Below are 22976 nucleotides of genomic sequence, written 5' to 3' on the forward strand. Positions count from 1 at the left end.
GCGGTCTTCCAGAAATAGATCTGATGGCTTCTCATCTAAACAAGAAACTTCCCAGGTACCTGTCCAGATCCAGGGATCCTCAGGCGGAAGCAATGGATGCGTTGACACTTCCTTGATGTTATCAACCTGCTTATATTTTCCCGCCTTAGTTCTTCTTCCAAGAGTTATCTCCAAAATCATCATGGAGCAATTGTTTGTGTTGCTGGTGGCTCCAGCATGGCCTCACAAGTTTTGGTATGCGGATCTTGTTCGGATGTCCAGTTGCCAACCTTGGCCACTTCCATTAAGGCTGGACCTTCTGTCTCAAGGTCCGTTTTTCCATTAGGAACTCAAATCATTAAATTTGAAGGTATGGAAATTGAACGCCTAGTGCTTAGTCATAGAGGTTTCTCTGACTCAGTGATTAATACTATGTTACAGGCTCGTAAATCTGTTTCTAGAAAGATTTATTATCGAGTTTGGAAGACTTATTTTTCATGGTGTTCTTCTCATAAATTCTCTTGGCATTCTTTCAGAATTCCTAGAATTTTACAGTTTCTTCAGGATGGTTTGGATAAGGGTTTGTCTGCAAGTTCCTTGAAGGGACAAATCTCTGCTCTTGTGTTTTATTTCACAGAAAGATTGCTAAGCTTCCTGATATTCACTGTTTTGTACAGGCTTTGGTTCGTATCAAGCCTGTCATTAAATTAACCTCAGAGTCTTAATTTGGTTTTGAAGGCTTTACAGGCTCCTCCATTTGAGCCTATGCATTCTTTGGACATTAAACTACTTTCTTGGAAAGTGTTACTTTTGGCCATCTCTTCTGCTAGAAGAGTTTCTGAATTATCTGTTCTTTCTTATGAATATCCTTTTCTGATTTTTCATCAGAATAAGGCGGTTTTGCGGACTTCATTTAAATTCTTACCTAAGGTTGGGAATAATTGTTGTCCCTTCCTTGTGTCCTAATCCTAAGAATTCTTTGGAGAGATCCTTACATTCTTTGGATGTGGTAAGAGATTTGAAATATTATGTTGAAGCTACTTAAGATTTCAGGAAGACTTCTAGTCTATTTGTTATCTTTTCTGGTTCTAGGAAAGGTCAGAAGGCTTCTGCCATTTCTTTGGCATCGTGGTTAAAGCTTTTGATTCATCAAGCTTATTTGGAGTCGGGTCAAGCCCCGCCTCAGAGAATTTCAGCTCATTCTACTAGATCAGTCTCTACTTTGTGGGATTTTAAGAATGAAACTTCACTTGTTCAGATTTGCAAAGCAGCAACTTGGTCTTCTTTGCATACATTTACTAAATTCTACCGTTTTGATGTATTTGCTTCTTCGGAAGCAGTTTTTGGTAGAAAAGTTCTTCAGGCAGCCCTCCCTCTCTACTGACTCTTGCGTCGGGTTCCACATCTTGGTTATTGCTATCCCATACGTCACTAGCTCATGGACCCTTGCCAATTACATGAAAATTATCATGATTACATGATAATTTATGTAAGAACTTACCTGATAAATTCATTTCTTTCATATTAGCAAGAGTCTATGAGGCCCACCCTTTTTATGGTGGTAATGATTTTTTTTTTGTATAAAGCACAATTATTTCCAAATTCCTTTGTTGATGCTTTTCACTCCTTTCTTTATCACCCCACTACTTGGCTATTCGTTAAACTGAATTGTGGGTGTGGTGAGGGGTGTATTTATAGGCATTTTGAGGTTTGGGAAACTTTGCCCCTCCTGGTAGGATTGTATATCCCATACTTCACTAGCTCATGGACTCTTGCCAATATGAAAGAAATGAATTTATCAGGTAAGTTCTTACATAAACTATGTTTTGTTTTTTCCATTCTCTGCCCCATCTCTTAGCTCCTTTTTGGAAAAACTTTTTTCTCTCTTACATCCAAATGGATGGTTATTTTGTAGTTTGTTAGTACCCATTTAAGACAAGAAAAGTCATGGTGCTGCTGAATAGTTTTACTTGTTGAATGTTACATTATGTAGTTCTTTTTGTTTTTATTCAGTTTTTATGCATATATTTATATAACAAAATAGAGACACAATCAGAGATTTAATTTTCACAATGGATAGAACTTACATTACGTCGTTTATGGATACATCTACTAATCGACAGGAAAGATAATGAATACTACAGGACGTGTTATTTGAAATGATCCTCCTGGATGACCTGAACAACCTCCTCTTTACTGTTAAAATGTATCTCTTTTTCAAATGCTGGTACTTAGTCTCTCGGCAGGTTGATGGCACTCTTTCTGTGTTGTATTCCATTGTTGTATTTCAACTATGTTATGTCTCTAATAAATAAAATTATATAATAAAAAAACAGGTTTCAAAGGATTTTCAGGGTGGTTCTCTCAAGTGTTTTCATAGCCATCATAGCCATTTCTTTCCAATGGCATGGAGAGTCCACAAATCCATTCTAATTACTAGTGGGAATTCAACTTCTGGCCACCAGGAGGAGGCAAAGATCACCCCAGCTGAGCTGTTTAGTATCACTCCCACTTCCCATAAACCCCCAGTCATTCTTTGCCTTGTACATCAGGAGGATGTGCGAAGATGGTGTCTGAAGATAATAATACTTTAATAGGTACTTTTCCCTGCAAGCAAGGATTGGGGCTATGATGTGTCCATGTAATCCTCTTTAGTAAGAGTCATGGTGGCTTTTAGCAGTCGGAAGACGGCAAGGTAATCCTTGCTTAACTTCCAACATCTATGCTACCCCTATATAGAAAATCAGGGTTGGTTACTCTGCTTTTCTTTTTCTACAGGTCCCTGTCAGAGGTCGGCTGAGTCTGTCATACCTGTTGCTGCACCTGCCCTGCAGCGGATCCACAAGTAAGTGTTTTTACCTTCTAGGTGAGAAGGATGCAGCACTTAAGAAATTAACCCTTCAGGTGGATATTTATGGGACTGGATATCCCTTTAATTGGGGAATTATATTTGGGCAACAAGTTATTTTCCAAAATAATTATCATAGGATTTATTAAGAGAGTTAAGGTGCTCAGCAGTAGTAAAGTAATAATAAGTTTGCGTTTTGGTTGCATAAAGTGCTTAACAGCGAGGTGTACTTTTGGTTTGTTGCTAATTACAGAAATATAAAAAGTATATTTTGGAAACTTTATATTTCTCTGAATATATAAGCAATTAGTGTAAGGATCTTTCACTATGATAAACACTATAACTGGTACAGATGGTATGGCAACTCCAGTAAGTGAATACAATAATTAAGAGTTAAAATGTAAATCCAGAAACTGCTGTTATATATTTGAAATATGTGCACACATTGGTAAGAGTTAACGTTTAAAAGTTGGTTAGCATACAGTGAAATCTTACCCCAGTGAGTAGGTAGCTCTGGATGGAAGGAGGTGATACAAACTTGCAGGTTGTTAAACTCAGTATGGTCTTGCAACGCTGAATACAATGTTGCACGCTTGAGGGTTTGCGGATTAATCGGAATAGCACATAAGCGGCTCACTCTGGTGACATAAGCGGGAGACGGCGATGAGATTGAGGTGAAGAGAAATACGCTAAGCTGCAGGTAAGACACAGGAAATGGCAAAGTCCGAATTCCATTTGAAGAGAAGCTTTAAGGAGCACAACAAACTACTTCCAAGTTAGTAGCTTCAGATAGGCTAGGTGAGTAGGAAAAGGTTGCAATACGTTGAGAAAGGAATCGATCTGAGGTGATCACAATACTTCAGTACCAAGCAAAGAAATGAATGAACCATTTGGGGTAATGTGAATACAAATGTTAACACCCCTTAAAGGAATATATGTTGGAATGGATGATAAGGTGATATATGTTACAGCAGCAGAGACAGAGCACTGCTCTGTCATATGTGAGAGAAATAAAGGTGATCTTTATTTTAAGGCCAGATATTGACCTTATTCTTGAGCAGGGGCTGTATAATATTTTTATTGGACATTTTGGCACAGTGGATCTTTTAATGTTCCCCTTAGACGTTTCCTGGTATCAGTGTGTTGGGGTACTTAAGGATGACTACAGCGATCATTGCTTTTGCTCGCTTTTGTTCCGCTCCGGTGCCGCACTTAAAATTAAACTTCCACTGAGCAGTCAGTTGCGGTGTAGCCTGTAATTGTGTAATAGTGAAACTTGGCAGTCTGTAACGGCCTCTGGGGAGTCCCTTTGCTATCAGTTTTCTTAGTGGATTCAGCAGCATCATAAAAGCATAAAGAGCTGCATACAGTATTTAGAAGCTGAATCGTTTTAACTAGTGTGGAATTCAATCCCTGCTATCTGGTGCGGCGTCTCCCCAGCGGTGCTGGGGCATAGAAGTGCCTGTATTATTATTATTTATTTTTTATTATGTAAATGAAATTCTTTCACAAAGACCCTTGCATGTATTTGGGACATTTAATTAAAACCCTTTTTTTTCTATGTTGGACAATGTATGTTGATAAAGATCTACCCGTGTCTTTTGCCAAATGTCTTTATTGCGTAGATGCTCAGGTTATGCAGTGGGGCAAAAAAGTATTTAGTCAGCCACCAATTGTGCAAGTTCTCCCACTTAAGATGAGAGAGGCCGGTAATTTTCATCATAGGTATACCTCAACTATGAGAGACAAAATGTGGAAACAAATCCAGACAATCGCATTGTTTGATTTGGAAAGAATTTATTTGCTAATTATAGTGGAAAATAAGTATTTGGTCAATATCAAAAGTTCATCTCAATACTTTGTTATATATCCTTCGTTGGCAATGACAGAGGTTCAAACGTTTTCTGTAAGTCTTCACAAGGTTGTCACACACTGTTGCTGGTATGTTGGCCCATTCCTGCATGCAGATCTCCTCTAGAGCAGTGATGTTTTGGGGCTGTCGCTGGGCAACACGGACTTTCAACTCCCTCCAAAGGTTTTCTATGTGGTTGGGATCTGGAGACTGGCTAGGCCACTCCAGGACCTTGAAATGCTTCTTATGAAGCCACTCCTTCATTGCCCGGGCAGTGTGTTTGGGATCATTGTCATGCCGAAAGTCCCAGCCACATTTCATCTTCAATGCCTTTGCTGATGGAGGTTTGCACTCAAAATCTCACTATACATGGCCCCATTCATTCTTTCATGTACACGGATCAGTCGTCCTGTTCCCTTTCCAGAGAAACAGCCCCAAAGCATGATGTTGCCACCCCCATGCTTCACAGTAGGTATGGTGTTCTTTAGTTGCAACTCAGCATTCTCTCTCCTCCAAACACGATGAGTTGTGTTTCTACCAATCTGACCATATGACATTCTCCCAATCCGCTTCTGGATCATCCAAATGCTCTCTAGCATACTTCAGACGGCCCGGACATGTACTGGCTTAAGCAGGGGGACACGTCTGGCACTGCAGGATCTGAGCCCCTGGCGGCGTAGTGTGTTACTGATGGTAGCCTTTGTTACGTTGGTCCCAGCTCTCTACAGGTCATTCACTAGGTCCCCCCGTGTGTTCTGGGATATTTGCTCACTGTTCTTGTGATCATTTTGACCCCACGGGGTGAGATCTTGCATGGAGCCCCAGATCGAGGGAGATTATCAATGGTCTTGTATGTCTTCCATTTTCTAATTATTGCTCCCACAGTTGATTTATTCACACCAAGCTGCTTGCCTTATGCAGATTCAGTCTTCCCAGCCTGGTGCAGGTCTACAATTTTGTTTCTGGTGTCCTTCGACAGCTCTTTGGTCTTCACCATAGTGGAGTTTGGAGTGTGACTGTTTGAGGTTGTGGACAGGTGTCTTTTATACTGATAACAAGTTCAAACAGGTGCCATTAATACAGGTAATGAGTGGAAGACAGAGGATCCTCTTAAAGAAGAAGATACAGGTCTGTGAGAGCCAGAAATCTTGCATGTTTGTAGGTGACCAAATACTTATTTTCCACCATAATATGCAAATAAATTCTTTCCAAATCAGACAATGTGATTGTCTGGATTTGTTTCCACATTTTGTCTCTCATAGTTGAGGTATTCCTATGATGAAAATTACAGGCCTCTCTCATCTTCTTAAGTGGGAGAACTTGCACAATTGGTGACTGACTAAATACTTTTTTGCCCCACTGTACCTCCTGTGCAATTTTGTTCCTCATGCCTAAATAAAATGTTGCTTTCTAAAAATAAAGATACCCTATCTGAGTAATGCTGTTCAGGTTCTGCCTCAGCTTTCTACTCAAACGTCCCAGTCTTTGACAGTTTCACAAGCAGTGCCCTGCGGTTCCTCTGTTACCTCCTGGGGGTGTTTATTTACCTGGTGATTTTGCTGTGCAACTAACTTCTGCAGTTTCTGCAGCTCTGAGTGCCTTACCTATTGCTGGTAAGAGAAAAAGAAAATCTAAGAACATTTCTAACACTAGTAGTTCTGATTCCGCCAAGGCTGCTTTAGTCAGTCTATCCAGTTATCTGAGGAGGATCACTCCTCTAAAGCTTCTGAGTGCAAGATCTCTAATTCTGAATCTGTTGTTGCTAGTACAGCGGACTCAGAGGAGGTCAATTTTAGATTTAAGCTTGAACACCTCCATTTACTTTTGAAAAAGGTTCTAGCTACTTTGGATGACTGAAACTACAGTTGCAGAGACTCACAAAAAAGCTAATAAACTTAAGAGTTTTTTATGTCAAACCCAAATCTGTGGAAGCCCTTCCTTTCATGCTAGCCACTGCCCCTTGAATCTTTACAAAGATTCTAAGGGCGCTCTTCTGGCAGTGGCCAGATCCCAAGGAATTGCGGTGGCTCCGTACCTGGACAATATCTTGATTCAGGCATAATCTTTTCATCTAGTAAAATCCCATACAGAGTCTCTGTTGTCGATTCTCCACTCTCACGGGTGTAAGGTAAATCTGGAAAAGAGTTCCTTGGTACCAAATACCAGGGTATGTTTTCTGGGGACGATCATAGACTCGATCTCCATGAAGATTTTCTTTATGGAAGCCAGAAAATCCAAGCTTCTTGCTACCTGCCTTTCTCTTCAGTCCTCTGTCCGTCCATCAGTCGCACTGTTTATGGAAGTAATTGGTCTCATGGTGGCTTCCATGGACATTTATTCCTTTTGCTCGTTTCCATATAAGACCTCTACAGTTATGCATGCTCAGACAATGGAACGGAGACCACTCGGACCTCTCTCAGAGGATAGTCTTAGACATCCGGACAAGAGATTCTCTGTCTTGGTGGATCTCTCAGGACAATGCTTCCTGAGAGCATCTTGAGAGATTGTGACCACGGATGCCAGCCTTTCGGCTGGGGAGCAGTTTGGGCTCCGTTAAGGGCTCAGGAGTCTGTCCTTTCAAAAAATGTCCTAGAGTTGAGAGCAATCTTCAATGCTCTGATAGCTTGGCCTCAACTTAGTTTGGTCTGGTTTATCAGATTTCAATCGGATAACATCACTTTGGTGCCGTATGTCAACTACCAGGGAGGAACTCTGAGTTCCTTAGCTATGAGGGAGGTGTCTCGCATTCTTCAGTGGGCGGAGTCTCACAAATGTCACATTTCTGCCATCCACATCCCAGGGGTGGACAACTGGGAAGGGGATTATCTGAGCAGGCAGACTTTTCACCCGGGGGAGTGGGCCCTCCATCCGGAGGTATTCTCAATAATAACTCTCAGGTGGGGAGTTCCAGAGCTAGATCTGATGGCATCTTGTCTAAACGCCAAACTTCCAAGTTACAAATCAAGATAAAGGTATCCACAAGCAGTTCTGGTCGATGCTCTGGCGGTTCCTTGGGACTTCGGTCTCATTTACCTGTTTTCTCCATTTGCCCTCCTTCCTCGATTGATAGTGTGTATCAAACAAGAGAAAGCTTTGGTGATTTTCATCGCTCCAGGATGGCCTCGCAGAATTTGGTTTGCCCATCTGGTAAACATGTCGTCCTTTCCCCCGTGGAAATTGCCTCTGAGGAAGGACCTTCTACTTCAGGGTCCTTTCCTGCATCCAAACCTAGATTCTCTGAAGCTGACTGCTTGGAAATTGAACGCCTAGTTTTGTCTAGACAAGGTTTTTCAGAGAAGGTTATTGATACCATGATTCAGGCTCATAAGCCGGTAACTCGCAAGATTTACCATAAGGTGTGGTGGAAATACCTTTTCTGGTGCGAATCTAGGGGTTTCTCTTGGAGTCAGTTGAGGGTTCCCTGCATTCTGTCCTTTCTTCAGGAGGTCCTGGAGAAGGGTTTGTTGTATAAACATCTGGTAGACTTGCCAGATGTTCAATCTTTTGCTCAGGCCTTGGTCCGAATTAAGCCTGTGTTTAAACCTGTTGCTCCGCCTTGGAGCCTTAATCTTGTGTTTAGGGTTTTGCAGCAGGCTCCGTTTGAGCCTATGCACTCTGTTGATATCAAGTTATTATTGTCTTGGAAAGTTTTTGTTTCTTTTAGCTATTTCTTCTGCTCGTAGCGTCTCAGAGCTTTCGGCTCTACAGTGGGATCCCCCTTATCTTAGTTTTCATTCTGATAAGACTGTCCTTCATACCAAATTAGGATTTCTTCCTAAGGTGGTTTCGGACCGCAATATTAATCAGGAAATTGCCGTTTCTTCATTTTGTCCGAAACCACCTCATAAGGAACGTCTTTTACATAACCTGGATGTAGTGCATGCTTTAAAGTTCTATCTGCTGGCTACTAGGGATTTTAGGCAATCTACTGCCCTTGGTGTTGTTTTTTTTTGTGGTAAACGTAAGGGCCAGAAGGCCACTTCTACTCTAGGGCTGTTTCTTCTTTCTGGGCCTTTAAAAATGAGGCTTCGGTGAAACAAATTTGCAAGGCGACCAGTTGGTCCTCGTTGCATACTTTTTCCAAATTCTACAAACTCAATGTTTTTGTATCTGCTGAGGCTTCTTTTGGGAGGAAAGTTTGTCAAGCAGTGATGCCTTCTATTTAGGTATGCTTGTCTTGTTCTCCATCCCTTCCATTCTGTGTCCATTCTGTGTCCTCTAGCTTGGGTATTGGTTCCCACTAGTAATTAGAATAGATTTGTGGACTCTCCATGCCATTGGATAGAAAACAAAATTAATGCTTACCTGATAAATTATTTTCTTTCCTGGCATGGAGAGTCCACGACCCGCCCTTGTTTTAATTTTAAGACGACTTTTGTAATTTTTTAAATCTGTCACCTCTATATGGTTGTGTCCTCTTCTCTTTCCATATTCCTTCAGCTGAATGACTGGGGGTTTATGGGAAGTGGAATGATACTTAGCAGCTCAGCTAGGGTGTTCTTTGCCTCCTTCTGGTGGCTAGGAGTTGCTTTCCCACTAGTAATTAGAATGGATTCATGGACTCTCCATGCCAGGAAAGAAAACAATTTATCAGGTAAGCATACATTTTGTTTTTACTGTAAACTAAAACACTGCCTGTGTTTGAATGTTCGTGTAGCCTGGGGGTAGCTATTACTTTAGAAATACTTTGCCACTGTTTCCTGCAGTCTGGAAATTGTAAGGTACTGGACTTTAAATAGCCATGGAACAAACAATAGCACATAGCAATGCAATCAGCCATTAACATCCTGCAACATTAGACATTTGCATTCTTTTTTTTAATGTTTTTGGTTATAAATGCGCTTGCAAACATGTAAGGGAAGCCATTATGGACAAAAAGGGGTTAATCCATTTTGGAAAAACATATATGGTGGGTATTTCCTCTCCTTTTCCGCAATCTTGATACCTTGCTGATGTGAAGAGACTGATTTACACACTTTAAAGCAGCAAAATCTCTTTAAATAATACATTATTTTTATCAGTGTGCTAGTGTAGGTTTGGGGAATTAGAGGATTGCTGTACTCTGTTTGTACCTTACGGTGCTATATTCTGTTTCAATTATACTTTACCTCATTCCATTCTACTTTCCTATGGCAGCTTTAGTGTCTGGATCCTTATCTGACGGCAGACCTGGGTACCATTGTTGTTTTCCTTCTTTGTATGTTATGTGTAAAACTGTCAATATATTCCATCCTGCTCAAATGTGTCACACTTGTGCTGGCCATATTGCAGATTCTAGACAAGGACGCCTGCTTTTTCTAAATGGTTTAGGGGCTCTTGATTCTCAAAAATGTACCCCTTACCTTACTGATTATATCCACTCTACTTTCACAGTTTGTGGCTATTCCTCCTACACCAAAGCACAGGTCAGGTACTAGCTACAGTTATTAGCCCTATAGATACCTTTCCCCATGGCTTTCCTATATTTAGTGACCTGTTTAGTTCCCCTGTGAAAACTATGGGGATGACAGACTCGTATAGCTCCTCAGATAGCTTACTTCTCTGGACCCCCGCTGTGTGTTGGAAGGGGAAGATGTACCCTTTAATTTCAAGCTGCAGCATATCCATGCCTTTTTAAGGAAAGAACTAGATACGTTGGAGATAACAGAAGATCCCATGCCTTCTTAGGTTTCTGCCTTAGTTTTTGTTAAATTGTTCAAACGTACCAAAATAGCTTAACACCTTCCCTATCCCTGATGCTATTGGGAATTTGGTCAGTAAGGAATAGAACAAATTGGACACTCCCTTTGTTCCTTTGGTTAAATTCAAGCCATGTTTCCTTTACCCATTGCTACCCTAGAAGTCTGGGAGACCATACCCAAGGTAGACGGGGTCTTCGTCACGGTGAAGAGGCATCCAACTATTCCCCTATAGCACCTTGTTCAAAGACCCTATAGATTGAAAGCTGCAATGCTTTCATTGGTGGTCTTTCAGCTGGTGGACAACTTGTTTTGCCCAGTTGTCAGCATTTCAGTTTCTGTGGCGGCTGCTATGTCAGTTTGGTGTGACAAACTATCTGACAAGACTGTTTCAGGTTAATCAGGTCTGCAAATAGCTTCTTTATGACAATGGTCCTTTAATGAAATGGCTTTGAGGCAATGCAAAGAGAGCTCCTATGACGTAGTTATCTAGTGTCTTAAAGGGACAGTCTAGTCAAAATTAAACTTTCATAATTAAGCTAGGGCATGCAATTTTAAATAACTTTGCAATTTACTTTTATCATCAAAATTACTTTGTTCAAATGCTAATTTCTAAGCCCTTGAAGCTCTTATCTCAGTGCTTTTTTCACAGCTAGTGGGCATTAGTTCACGTGTGCTATATAGATAACATTGTGCTCACTCCCGTGGAGTTATTTGAGTCAGCACTGATTCCCTAGAATGCAAGTCTGTCAAAAGAACTGAGATAAGGGGCAGTCTGCAGATTTTTAGATTAAAGGTAATCACAGAGGTAAAAAGTATAATAATATAACAGTGTTGGTTATGCAAAACTGTGGAATGGGTAATAAAGGGATTATCTCTTTAAACAATAAAAATTCTGGAGTAGACTGTCCCTTTAACTCATGTTCTCAATCCCTTTTCAGGCCTTAATGCTATTATATACAAGAAAGAAGATAGAAATAGCACTACACAAATAAGATGGGGTTGCTCAATCTGGTTTTATTACAAGTATACCTTGTGAGCTAGAGTGCTTGTGCACAAAAACAAATTGCAAATTTAAGTTAAAACACCAAGGGGATTTAGACTCGAAAGAATGCACTTTTGTAACACTTCTAACACCCCTGAACGAAAAAGCAAAAACTTGGAGTTGATAAATTAAAACATAACTTTTATTATCTACAAACTTTCATAAAGCCATTGAATGGGTATTTGTGTGTGAGTTTAAAAGCACAAAGAGACTCAAAATTGCATGAATTTAATGCTGTTAGGGCACTGGTAACTAAAGACGTAGTAGAAAAGTGTCACTACATCTAACGAGTTAGGATAAATTAAGTACAATAAGGATTATTTCTCTAATTCCAGGATAGAAATTATGGACTGAATTATATTATAAGCTGTGTAGGTGTTTTAATTTAACTGAGTGATCACCTTTCTAATGTTCATATATATATATATATATATATATATATATATATATATATATATGCTCTATGAGGTTGAATCTTCAGATTATACATAAATACTACACAGTTATAACGTATGATTTTATTGCACAATGTGCCCGATATTGTTGGCTTGTAAAGTGCTGCAAAGGGATATGCTGATAAATACACCACTAAAAAAGTGTATATGTGCTGATAACTGGACCCAGGGTAATATCCTGAGGTTAAGTGGTTAGTCACTAGATATCTGTAGTAACTTCTTATTGTAATGTGTGCTGACAATATTTTGAATTTGGAACCAAGTCCAAATTGAATTGGTTCTAGAGCATTCACACTAATGTACTGGTAAATGTGCTCATTTTATTTGTGCTCTATATGATTAAGTTCACAAAACTGGGTAAAATTGTGCCGATATACCTTAGATAGTATTCTTAGACTAGTAGAGTAAATTCAGCATTTCTTTCATGTAATTAACAAGAGTCCATGAGCTAGTGACGTATGGGATATACATTCCTACCAGGAGGGGCAAAGTTTCCCAAACCTTAAAATGCCTATAAATACACCCCTCACCACACCCACAAATCAGTTTTACAAACTTTGCCTCCAAGGGAGGTGGTGAAGTAAGTTTGTGCTAGATTCTACGTTGATATGCGCTCCGCAGCAAGTTGGAGCCCGGTTTTCCTCTCAGCGTGCAGTGAATGTCAGAGGGATGTGAGGAGAGTATTGCCTATTGAATGCAGTGATCTCCTTCTACGGGGTCTATTTCATAAGGTTCTCTGTTATCGGTCGTAGAGATTCATCTCTTACCTCCCTTTTCAGATCGACGATATACTCTTATATTTACCATTTCCTCTACTGATTCTCGTTTCAGTACTGGTTTGGCTTTCTACAAACATGTAGATGAGTGTCCTGGGGTAAGTAAGTCTTATTTTCTGTGACACTCTAAGCTATGGTTCGGCACTTTATTTATAAAGTTCTAAATATATGTATTCAAACATTTATTTGCCTTGACTCAGAATGTTCAACTTTCCTTATTTCCAGACAGTCAGTTTCATATTTGGGATTATGCTTTAATTATCATATTTTTCTTACCTCAAAAATTTGACTTTTTCCCTGTGGGCTGTTAGGCTCGCGGGGGCTGAAAATGCTTCATTTTATTGCGTCATTCTTGGCGCGGACTTTTTTGGCGCAAAAATTCATTTCCGTTTCCGGCGTCATACGTGTCGCCGGAAGTTGCGTCATTTTTTTGACGTTATTTTGCGCCAAAAATGTCGGCGTTCCGGATGTGGCGTCATTTTTGGCGCCAAAAGCATTTAGGCGCCAAATAATGTGGGCGTCTTATTTGGCGCCAAAAAATATGGGCGTCGCTTTTGTCTCCACATTATTTCAGAATCATTTTTCATTTGCTTCTGGTTGCTAGAAGCTTGATGTTTGGCATTTTTTCCCATTCCTGAAACTGTCTTATAAGGAATTTGATCTATTTTGCTTTATATGTTGTTTTTTCTCTTACATATTGCAAGATGTCTCACGTTGCATCTGAGCCAGAAGATACTACAGGAAAACCTCTGCCTGCTGGATCTACCAAAGCTAAGTGTATCTGCTGTAAACTTTTGGTAGCTATTCCTCCAGCTGTTGTTTGTATTAAATGTCATGACAAACTTGTTAATGCAGATAATATTTCCTTTAGTGATGTACCATTGCCTGTTGCAGTTCCCTCAACATCTAAGGTGCAGAATGTTCCTGATAACATAAGAGATTTTGTTTCTGAATCCATAAAGAAGGCTTTGTCTGTTATTTCTCCTTCTAGTAAACGTAAAAAGTCTTTTAAATCTTCTCTCTCTACAGATGAATTTTTAAATGAACACCATCATTCTGATTCTTTGGACTCTTCTGGTTCAGAGGATTCTGTCTCAGAGATTGATGCTCATAAATCTTCATATTTATTTAAGATGGAATTTATTCGCTCTTTACTTAAAGAAGTACTAATTGCTTTAGAAATAGAGGATTCTAGTCCTCTTGATACTAATTCTATACGTTTGGATAAGGTTTTTAAAGCTCCTGCGGTTATTCCAGAAGTCTTTCCTGTTCCTAATGCTATTTCTGCAGTAATTGCTAAGGAATGGGATAGATTGGGTAATTCATTTACTCCTTCTAAACGTTTTAAGCAATTATATCCTGTTCCGCCTGACAGATTAGAATTTTGGGACAAAATCCCTAAAGTTGATGGGGCTATTTCTACCCTTGCTAAACGTACTACCATTCCTACATCAGATGGTACCTCGTTTAAGGATCCTTTAGATAGAAAAATTGAATCTTTTCTAAGAAAAGCTTATCTATGTTCAGGTAATCTTCTTAGACCTGCTATATCATTGGCTGATGTTGCTGCAGCTTCAACTTTTTGGTTGGAAACTCTAGCGCAACAAGTAACAAATCGTGATTCTCATGATATTATTATTCTTCTCCAGCATGCTAATAATTTCATCTGTGATGCCATTTTTGATATTATTAGAGTTGATGTTAGATTTATGTCTCTGGCTATCTTAGCCAGAAGAGCTTTATGGCTTAAGACTTGGAATGCTGATATGGCTTCTAAATCAACTCTACTTTCCATTTCTTTCCAGGGAAACAAATTATTTGGTTCTCAGTTGGATTCTATTATTTCAACTGTTACTGGTGGGAAAGGAACTTTTTTACCACAGGATAAAAAGTCTAAAGGTAAAAACAGGGCTAACAATCGTTTTCGTTCCTTTCGTTTCAACAAAGAACAAAAGCCTGATCCTTCGTCCTCAGGAGCAGTCTCAGTTTGGAAACCATCTCCAGTCTGGAATAAATCCAAGCCTGCTAGAAAGGCAAAGCCTGCTTCTAAGTTCACATGAAGGTACGGCCCTCATTCCAGTTCAGCTGGTAGGGGGCAGGTTACGTTTTTTCAAAGAAATTTGGATCAGTTCTGTTCACAATCTTTGGATTCAGAACATTGTTTCAGAAGGGTACAGAATTGGTTTCAAGATGAGACCTCCTGCAAAGAGATTTTTTCTTTCCCATGTCCCAGTAAATCCAGTGAAAGCTCAAGCATTTCTGAATTGTGTTTCAGATCTAGAGTTGGCTGGAGTAATTATGCCAGTTCCAGTTCCGGAACAGGGGATGGGGTTTTATTCAAATCTCTTCATTGTACCAAAGAAGGAGAATTCCTTCAGACCAGTTCTGGATCTAAAATTTTTGAATCGTTATGTAAGGATACCAACGTTCAAGATGGTAACTGTAAGGACTATATTGCCTTTTGTTCAGCAAGGGAATTATATGTCCACAATAGATTTACAGGATGCATATCTGCATATTCCGATTCATCCAGATCATTATCAGTTCCTGAGATTCTCTTTTCTAGACAAGCATTACCAATTTGTGGCTCTACCGTTTGGCCTTGCTACAGCTCCAAGAATTTTCACAAAGATTCTCGGTGCCCTTCTGTCTGTAATCAGAGAACAGGGTATTGTGGTATTTCCTTATTTGGACGATATCTTGGTACTTGCTCCGTCTTTACATTTAGCAGAGTCTCATACGAATCGACTTGTGTTGTTTCTTCAAGATCATGGTTGGAGGATCAATTTACCAAAAAGTTCTTTGATTCCTCAAACAAGGGTAACCTTTCTGGGTTTCCAGATAGATTCAGTGTCCATGACTTTGTCTTTAACAGACAAGAGACGTCTAAAATTGATTACAGCCTGTCGAAACCTTCAGTCTCAATCATTTCCTTCGGTAGCCTTATGCATGGAAATTCTAGGTCTTATGACTGCTGCATCGGACGCGATCCCCTTTGCTCGTTTTCACATGCGACCTCTTCAGCTCTGTATGCTGAACCTATGGTGCAGGGATTACACGAAGATATATCAATTAATATCTTTAAAACCGATTGTTCGGCACTCTCTAACGTGGTGGACAGATCACCATCGTTTAATTCAGGGGGCTTCTTTTGTTCTTCCGACCTGGACTGTAATTTCAACAGATGCAAGTCTCACAGGTTGGGGAGCTGTGTGGGGATCTCTGACGGCACAAGGAGTTTGGGAATCTCAGGAGGTGAGATTACCGATCAATATCTTGGAACTCCGTGCAGTTTTCAGAGCTCTTCAGTTTTGGCCTCTTCTGAAGAGAGAATCGTTCATTTGTTTTCAGACAGACAATGTCACAACTGTGGCATACATCAATCATCAAGGAGGGACTCACAGTCCTCTGGCTATGAAAGAAGTATCTCGAATTTTGGTTTGGGCGGAATCCAGCTCCTGTCTAATCTCTGCGGTTCATATCCCAGGTGTAGACAATTGGGAAGCGGATTATCTCAGTCGCCAAACGTTGCATCCGGGCGAATGGTCTCTTCACCCAGAGGTATTTCTTCAGATTGTTCAAATGTGGGGGCTCCCAGAGATAGATCTGATGGCCTCTCATCTAAACAAGAAACTTCCCAGGTATCTGTCCAGATCCCGGGATCCTCAGGCGGAGGCAGTGGATGCATTATCACTTCCTTGGAAGTATCATCCTGCCTATATCTTTCCGCCTCTAGTTCTTCTTCCAAGAGTAATCTCCAAGATTCTGAGGGAATGCTCGTTTGTTCTGCTAATAGCTCCGGCATGGCCTCACAGGTTTTGGTATACGGATCTTGTCCGGATGGCATCTTGCCAACCATGGACTCTTCCGTTAAGACCAGACCTTCTGTCTCAAGGTCCTTTTTTCCATCCGGATCTGAAATCCTTAAATTTAAAGGTATGGAGATTGAACGCTTGATTCTTGGTCATAGAGGTTTCTCTGACTCCGTGATTAATACTATGTTACAGGCTCGTAAATCTGTATCTCGAGAGATATATTATAGAGTCTGGAAGACTTATATTTCTTGGTGTCTTTCTCATCATTTTTCTTGGCATTCTTTTAGAATTCCGAGAATTTTACAGTTTCTTCAGGATGGTTTAGATAAGGGTTTGTCCGCGAGTTCTTTGAAAGGACAAATCTCCGCTCTTTCGGTTCTTTTTCACAGAAAGATTGCTATTCTTCCTGATATTCATTGTTTTGTACAAGCTTTGGTTCGTATAAAACCTGTCATTAAGTCAATTTCTCCTCCATGGAGTTTGAATTTGGTTTTGGGAGCTCTTCAAGCTCCTCCGTTTGAACCTATGCATTCATTGGACATTAAATTACTTTCTTGGAAAGTTTTGTTCCTTTTGGCCATCTCTTCTGCTAGAAGAGTTTCTGAATTATCTGCTCTTTCGTGTGAGTCTCCTTTTCTGATTTTTCATCAGGATAAGGCGGTGTTGCGAACTTCTTTTGAATTTTTACCTAAAGTTGTGAATTCCAACAACATTAGTAGAGAAATTGTGGTTCCTTCATTATGTCCTAATCCTAAGAATTCTAAGGAGAAATCATTGCATTCTTTGGATGTTGTTAGAGCTTTGAAATATTATGTTGAAGCTACGAAATCTTTCCGTAAGACTTCTAGTCTATTTGTTATCTTTTCCGGTTCTAGGAAAGGCCAGAAAGCTTCTGCCATTTCTTTGGCATCTTGGTTGAAATCTTTAATTCATCTTGCCTATGTTGAGTCGGGTAAAATTCCGCCTCAAAGAATTACAGCTCATTCTACTAGGTCAGTTTCTACTTCCTGGGCGTTTAGGAATGAAGCTTCGGTTGACCAGATCTGCAAAGCAGCAACTTGGTCCTCTTTGCATACTTTTACTAAATTCTACCATTTTGATGTATTTTCTTCTTCTGAAGCAGTTTTTGGTAGAAAAGTTCTTCAGGCAGCGGTTTCAGTTTGAATCTTCTGCTTATGTTTTTTGTTAAACTTTATTTTGGGTGTGGATTATTTTCAGCAGGAATTGGCTGTCTTTATTTTATCCCTCCCTCTCTAGTGACTCTTGTGTGGAAAGATCCACATCTTGGGTAGTCATTATCCCATACGTCACTAGCTCATGGACTCTTGTTAATTACATGAAAGAAAACATAATTTATGTAAGAACTTACCTGATAAATTCATTTCTTTCATATTAACAAGAGTCCATGAGGCCCACCCTTTTTTGTGGTGGTTATGATTTTTTTGTATAAAGCACAATTATTCCAATTCCTTATTTTATATGCTTCGCACTTTTTTTCTTATCACCCCACTTCTTGGCTATTCGTTAAACTGATTTGTGGGTGTGGTGAGGGGTGTATTTATAGGCATTTTAAGGTTTGGGAAACTTTGCCCCTCCTGGTAGGAATGTATATCCCATACGTCACTAGCTCATGGACTCTTGTTAATATGAAAGAAATGAATTTATCAGGTAAGTTCTTACATAAATTATGTTATTTGTATGTTGCTGCAGTTAACTAAGGATGCTAGCATTTCCTGGGTTAATATTCTCCCAGAGGTTTATTCTCTGTAGTATCCTCGGATATATTGGATTAGATTCACAATAGGACCACCTATCTTTTAATCTTGAGCAATATTGTACTTTATTACTTTATACGTTATTATGTATAAGTATTTTATAATAGTTAGACCATAATACACTTATATGTCTTTATGCACTAAGCTAAATAGTCTTAATAGGTAGGTGTGCCCAATTGTACTGTGTATCACACCCTCTATATGATAGTTTAGATCTCACGTTTTTGTGTGTATTGCTGTATATTGAGCACTCATGGTGTTTTGTAAGTGAGTGTGCCCAGTGTTTTCTGTATTTACACAGCCTATGAATACTGTGGCAACTTTGGATTGTGGTTAAATTAGATCCTGGTTATACAGGCCACAGTGATAAGCGCTGAATATTAAGTGCTGTTATATATAGTCTTTATTTTATTGTATAGAGCTGTATATAGCACTGCGTAAATATGATACTGCAACAATACATGTGCCCCCCTCTTAGTTATGGTGAGCAAGTAATAGGATAATAGCGCTATACTAAATTGCCGTTCATAAGTGAACACAATGTTGTGTTTAGATTACTGGGCAGTGTCACTGCAATTGTGTCAGGTCCCTATAACAGCTCTGACTCTCTCATTCAGATAAGAGGCCGTCTAAGAAATTAGCATATGAACCTCCTAGATTTACCTTTCATCTAAGAATACCAAGAGAAAAAAGCAAAATTGTTAAAAATATATATATATATTCTAAAGTTGTTTAAAATTAACTGCCCTATCTGAATCATGAAAGTTTATTTTGGACTAGACTGTCCCTTTAATGGATTTACATATCGGGTCTCTATGCTTGTTAAAAAACGAACTGGGTATTAAAAAATACCCTGCCTTAAAGGGACAGTAAACCCAACAATGTTCTTTCATTATTTAGATAGAGAATACAATTTTTAAAAAGTTTCCAATTTACTTCTACTATCAAATTTGCTTTGTTCTAATGTTGTTCTTTGTTGAAGGGATACCCAGGTAGGTTGCATGCATATGCCTGAAGCACTACATGACAGGACATAGTGCTGCCATCTAGTGCTCCTGTTAATGTATAACATTGTTGCGAAACTGCTGCCATATAGCGCTGTAGACAGGTGCACACTCATGAGCTTACATCCTAGCTTTTCAACAAAGGATAACCAAAAAAGAAGAAAATTTGAAAACAGAAAGAAAGTGGAAAGTTATTCAAAATTGTATGTTCTGAATCGTGAAAGAAAAAAAATTGTGCTTTATATCCCTTTTAACATTTTGTTTGTCACCATCCCCTCCCAGCTATTTTTGTACATTTGAGTATAGTATTTATTCCCTACTATATACATTATTTATCACATTGTTCAGACTTAAAAGTACAATGTAATTGTAAGGTTTTCCTGCCCAATTAGGTCAGTTGGCAAATATGAATGAATGATCCCTTTTTGGAAAACACTAATGCATCCATTACCATACATTCTTAACCAAATATGAATCCTCTCATAAGTTAAGATCTGGATCATAAATTATATTTTGTCTACAGCTCAACTTAATGGACAAAGGCATAACAGACCCAGCAGATCACATGCACCGATAGTATATATTACACAAATACACACTGCTTAAATTCTAATCAATATTTATAATAGACTAGGTTCGATGAAATTCTCAAATATCATGGTTCACACATTGTAAATGGTTATAAATTTATAGTCCAAGTGCACAACAGAATCTCTATAACGATTAAAATAAAATATTAAATATAGCAAAATGGAATATTATCATAGACTGTTATTCTGTTCGTTACCTATTAAGGTCAGCCAAAATCCTATCCCCGTCTTGCCCAGTGATGTCATTTGTTCACGTGACATAACAAAACTCCTAAGGCCAATGATTGGCAGAGAAATCGAAAGAGGCGGAGTTATCTCTATAAATACCCACAGACGCTGGCGCGCATCACCTTTTGAAAAAGCAGAGATCTAATCAGCGAAACATGTTACCCGATATGTAAATCCATTTAGGCATGTAATAGGCACTGGTAGAAACCAGAGCATTAGGGTATAGAATACCAATGCACAATAAGTTTTAAAAGAAAGAAAAAAATTATGCAATCCTAAAACCTCACTACTAACAAAGTGAGCCGTGAGACTTGTTTACACCTCTTCTAATACTACGGGCACCATATTTAAAAGCTCAAAGATATAGTAGCTACGATACTAGCAGTAAAACCTGTGGAGTCAAAACATTTCCAAATAAAATCTAGGAGAGAGCCAGAGCTATTATAGGACTTGACATAATTGCGATACTGTCCAGCAATCTGAACGCAATATTGTGTCCACCTGTGAACGGCAATTTAGTATTGTCCTACTATCCTAATACTTGTTCACCACAACTAAGAGGGGGGCACATGTAATGTTGCAGTACCATATTCACGTTGTGCTGTATACAGCTCTATAGAACAAAATAAAAACTATATACAACAGCATTCCACATTCAGCAATTCTCACTGTGGCCTGTACAATCAGGACTTTATTTAACCACAATTCAAAGCTACCACAGTATTCACAAGCTCTGTAAATACAGAAAAAAGCAGAATTTATGCTTACCTGATAAATTACTTTCTCTTGCGGTGTATCCAGTCCATGGATTCATCCTTTACTTGTGGATATTCTCATTCCCTACAGGAAGTGGCAAAGAGAGCACACAGCAAAGCTGTCCATATAGCTCCCCCTCTAGCTCCACCCCCCCAGTCATTCGACCAAAGGTTAGGAAGAAAAAGGAGAAACCATAGGGTGCAGTGGTGACTGTAGTTTAAACAAAAAAAAATTTACCTGACTTAAATGCCAGGGCGGGCCTTTCACCCCAAGAGAAAGTAATTTATCAGGTAAGCATAAATTCTGTTTTCTCTTGCAAGGTGTATCCAGTCCACGGATTCATCCTTTACTTGTGGGATACCAATACCAAAGCTTTAGGACACGGATGAAGGGAGGGAACAAGACAGGTACCTTAAACGGAAGGCACCACTGCTTGCAAAACCTTTCTCCCAAAAATAGCCTCAGAAGAAGCAAAAGTATCGAATTTGTAAAATTTGGCAAAAGTATGCAGTGAAGACCAAGTTGCTGCCTTACAAATCTGTTCAACAGAAGCCTCATTTTTGAAAGCCCATGTGGAAGCCACTGCTCTGGTAGAATGAGCAGTAATTCTTTCAGGAGGCTGCTGGCCAGCAGTCTCATAGGCCAAACGGATGATGCTTTTCAGCCAAAAGGAAAGAGAGGTAGCAGTCGCTTTCTAACCTCTCCTCTTACCAGAATAGATAACAAACAAGGAAGTTGTTTGTCTGAAATCCTTAGTTGCTTGTAAATAGAACTTTAAAGCATGAACTACATCAAGATTGTGTAAAAGACGTTCCTTCTTCGAAGATGGATTAGGACACAGAGAAGGAACAACTATTTCCTGGTTAATATTCTTGTTAGAAACAACTTTAGGAAGAAAACCAGGCTTGGTATGCAAAACTACCTTATCTACGTGGAACACCAGGTAAGGTGAATCACACTGTAAGGCAGATAATTCTGAAACTCTTCTAGCAGAAGAGATAGCTATCAAAAACAAAACTTTCCAAGATAACAACTTAATGTCTATGGAATGTAAAGGTTCAAACGGAACCCCTTGAAGAACTGAAAGAACTAGATTAAAACTCCATTGCGGAGCCACAGGTTTATAGACAGGCTTGATTCTGACTAAAGCCTGAGCAAACACTTGAACGTCTGGTACCTCTGCCAGACGCTTGTGTAACAGGATAGACAAAGCAGATATTTGTCCTTTTAAGGAACTAGCTGACAATCCTTTCTCCAATCCTTCTTGGAGAAAAGACAATATCCTGGGAATCCTAATCTTACTCCATGAGTAACCCTTGGATTCACACCAACAAAGATATTTCCGCCATATCTTATGGTAGATTTTCCTGGTGACAGGCTTTCTAGCCTGAATCAGAGTATCTATAACTGACTCAGAGAACCCACGCTTTGATAGAATTAAGCGTTCAATCTCCAAGCAGTCAGACGTAGAGAAACTAAATTTGGATGCTTGAACGGACCCTGTATCAGAAGATCCTGCCTCATTGGCAATGTCCATGGTGGGACAGATGACATGTCCACTAGGTCTGCATACCAAGTCCTGTGTGGCCACTATCAGAATCACCGAAGCCTTCTCCTGCTTGATTCTGGCAACCAGACGCGGGAGGAGAGGAAACGGTGGAAAAACATAAGCCAGATTGAAGGACCAAGGCGCTGCTAGAGCATCTATCGATAACGCCTTGGGATCCCGGGACCTGGACCCATAGAGAGGAAGTTTGGTGTTCTGACGGGACGCCATCAGATCCAACTCTGGAGTGCCCCAAAGCTGAGTTAGCTGGGCAAATGCCTCCGGGTGGAGTTCCCACTCCCCCGGGTGAAAAGTCTGACGACTTAAAAAATCCACCTCCCAGTTGTCTACTCCTGGGATGTGAATTGCTGAGAGATGGCAGGAGTGAGCCTCCGCCCACCTGATTATTTTGGTTACTTCCGTCATTGCTAGGGAACTCTTTGTTCCCCCCTGATGATTGACGTAAGCTACAGTCGTGATGTTGTCCGACTGAAATCTGATGAATTTGGCCGCAGCTAGTTGAGGCCATGCCTGAAGAGCGTTGAATATCGCCCTCAGTTCCAGAATGTTTATTGGGAGAAGAGTTTCTTCCCGAGACCATAAGCCCTGAGCTTTCAGGGAGTCCCAGA

Source organism: Bombina bombina, chromosome 3 (assembly GCF_027579735.1).
Source record: "Bombina bombina isolate aBomBom1 chromosome 3, aBomBom1.pri, whole genome shotgun sequence".
In the NCBI taxonomy this organism is placed as follows: Eukaryota; Metazoa; Chordata; class Amphibia; order Anura; family Bombinatoridae; genus Bombina; species Bombina bombina.